Consider the following 3,426-nt stretch of genomic DNA (forward strand, 5'->3'; position numbering starts at 1 on the left):
AAGGTCGTCTGGACCTGTCTCAATGATGGGTAGCCAGTTGGAGGCCTACTTTCTTGACTCAGCTAGATGTTCAGGGGTATAGACTCTACCAATTCTTGTTATACCCTGCGCTGCAACAGTCTCTTCGAACCTGACCTTGCCTTTCCTTCTCGTTTCAGCTGTATAGTCCTAGGGTACAGCCTTTGTATGGAATGGTGTCATGGTCGTCATTGCTACTGGGATTGGCGTGGATATCCTCACTCCAAACGGAGAATGTGCCTTGGGTGGCAAAACTACAACCTCAAATGGTGCGGGTGCATTTGCTAGAGACACAAATTCGACCTCAATTGGTGCTGGTGCCTTTGCGGATGACGTTGCTTCAAACTCGAGTGGTATAGATATATTCACCTCAGCGTCCTCAGACGGTTGAATTTGGACTATGATTTGGTTGAGAGTAATTATTGGCTTCTTTGGGTCATCACCTTCTGCGATCAACCCGATTGATTCCCTCGGGTTCCTAGTCATCTTCTATTTCAATCATGTGGATACCTCCACCCTTATGGTCTGGCAGAGGGTTGTTGCAGACATTTGGAGCGGGTTCCTTTGCCATAATAATCTTGTTATCAATTAAAGACTGGATCTTGTCTTTCAAAGAATGACACTCATCGATGGTGTGCCCTTTCATGCCGGAGTGGTATGCACAGGATTTGTTTGGGTTAACCCATTGAGAAGCATTCTCAGAGGTCGCAGCAGGGATGGGGGTGACATAACCAACAACTTTGAGTCTCTCATACAACTGGTCAATAGGTTTGGCGACGGTTGTATATTATTTTAGAGGTCTGCGATCAAAATTAGGTTGAGGTCTAGGGAAGTTTTAGCGTGCAGGAGGTGATTGATAGTGGGATAGTTGAGCATTATAGGTTTGGTAGACATGTGTGGGTTGGGAGTATTTGGGTGAAGTTGGCTGATATGTAAGAGGTGGAGGTAACTGATAAGTTAGTGGTGAAGCTTGGTATGAGGGTGAAGGTTCTTGGTAATTTGGGGTTGGCTGATATATGAGTGGAGGTGTTGGGTAAGTTTGGTATTTGAGGGGAGATTTGGTCCTTTGTGCAACCATCACGGCCCCTACTTCCCTTTTCTTGGACACACCACCTGATTGTAAGGCCTTATTTGTAGCTTGCAAGGCCTCAAAGTTTGTAACCATACCGCTTTTAATACCCTCTTCAATTCTTTCACCCAGTTTGATAATGTCGGAGAATTTGTGGTTCTCGATCATCATCAGTCGTTCATAATACTGCGGGTCTTGAGCCCGAACAAAGAATTTGTTCATTTGCTCCTATTCTAAGGCAAGTCTGACCTTAGCAGCTTCGGACCTCCAACGAGTAGCATACTCGCGAAACGTCTCTATGGGCTTCTTCTTTAGATTCTGTATATAGAACACATCCGGGCATTCTCTGTGTTAAACCTAAACCTATCCATAAAGTTGGATGCCATGCCTACCCAGCTTGACCACTTCTTTAGATCTTGGCTGATGTATCAGGACAACACATCTCCTTTCAAACTTCTCATGAACAGCTTCATGTGGATTCTCTCATCTTTTCCTACTCCAACCAACTTGTTGCAGTATGTCCTCAGATGGACCCTTGGATTACCCATACCATCAAACATTTCGAACTTAGGAGGTTTGTACCCCTCGGACAGTTTGACATCAGGCTGTATGCAAAGATCCTCATAGTTCAGCCCCTCGATTCCTTTACTTCCTTCAACGCCCTGAATCCGGCTAGTTAATTTCTTAAGTTCCTCGGCCAGGTTCCTGATAAGCAAATTCTTTTTATCAGACTCAGGTGTGCTTGAGATAGGTGGTGTGGAGTGTGGCATGGTCTTCACATAGATAGGAGTGTTATGGTGTCCTGGTGTGTGGGTGTGGAAATGGTCATTTGTGGAATTTTGAGGTTCTGGATGAGTAGTGGAGTGTTGTTTGAGATATGGCAGGTGTTGCATTGAGTCTTTGGTGGAACAGTATGATGGTGCGGAGCAGGATGATTCTGTTGCTTTGGGATATTTTGAGAAGGTGTAGGGTTTTGAGTGTTGGGAAAGTTGATATCTGGGGTGTTGAGGGAATGACAGGCTTGCCAGATCCCGAACCTGATCGAGCTCTTCTTGGAATTTTAGTAGCTTCTGTTCAAGTTGTGACACATTCTCATTAGGAACCTGAGTACCATGGTCATTAGTGGCCTCTACCCGTTCAGTTGGGTTCTCTTTCCTGATGTTGTTCAAATCTTCCATCTTGCTTTTGTTCTTGTTTCTGACAGGACTAAGAGAAGGAGTGGGTGGAGGGCCCCTGGATCTCGTGTAATAAGATGATGATGCCAGAGTTCAAGAACTAACCTTTGGGGAGGGGAATAATAAAAACAAAAAGGTAACCAAGTTAGTGAGGATAATAAAAAGTATTGCAATATTAAAACACATAGTGCGGGAATGTAAATCGTGTCCTAATTTAGGGACCTCTTTGTGCCCGAGGTAGGTCTAGCGACAAATTGGTTTGGAGAACTTAGAATGCTAAATGCCTCATTTTATTGATAAAAATAAGACGAATCCCAAATTGACGCTAAATAAACAGGAAATAAAAAGTCACTAATGGCCATTGGTCTTATTACATTTTTTAAAGTGAAAAGATAAACTCCTATCTACTTGGTCCCCGAAGGATCTTCCCCGGGTTGAATGCTCTCGTTGATCAGATCCTCTAGTTTGCGTAGGTTCATCAGTAAAAATGCCTTTGCCAGGTGTTCTCCTTCATTTTCCTTAGCGTTCTGGCAATCGGTGACTCTCTTCCTCACTTTTCCTTCCAATTCCAGCAGACTGTATTCCAGATATTCCAACTTTTCGCTAGTTTTGGCGGCTCTCTCTTTCCACTTATTGATTTGGTCATTTGATGGAAGACTCCTCCACCAGTCTAGCAAGAGTGGGGGCGTGCTAATCATACCGAAACTAGGGACCTTGTGCCTCATTTTTCTACAAGACAAATAAGGTTAGGCCCTTGCCCCCACTAGACTCGACTATTTAATATCAATAATTAGCATGAAGCATTAGGTTCTCCAAATAAATGCACAGAACGTGATGATGTCTATTTGGGTTTAGGGAAACCCAGTGGACTTTTGGACAAGGCTATCTTAAAGGATCATTATGTGGACAACATAACTGACCCGGCTAGGTTTGACCATGATGCATGCACAATTTGAACAGAGTAAGGTTTCTATGGGGTTTTAGACTGGTACCCTTGAGCGGACAACTCAAGGGGAAAGGCACGAAACTATCGACTGCACCGTTGATCGACTAGTTTTACTGCAAATATGCCTTTCCAAATTTAGGGGGTAATGATATAGGAAGAGCGCAACCACTCATTAAAAGCGTTGCTATGGTATTTGTTTGGCACAAGTGGAGTATGAT

This window comes from Nicotiana tabacum, chromosome 8 (genome assembly GCF_000715075.1).
Source record: "Nicotiana tabacum cultivar K326 chromosome 8, ASM71507v2, whole genome shotgun sequence".
Classification (NCBI taxonomy): domain Eukaryota; kingdom Viridiplantae; phylum Streptophyta; class Magnoliopsida; order Solanales; family Solanaceae; genus Nicotiana; species Nicotiana tabacum.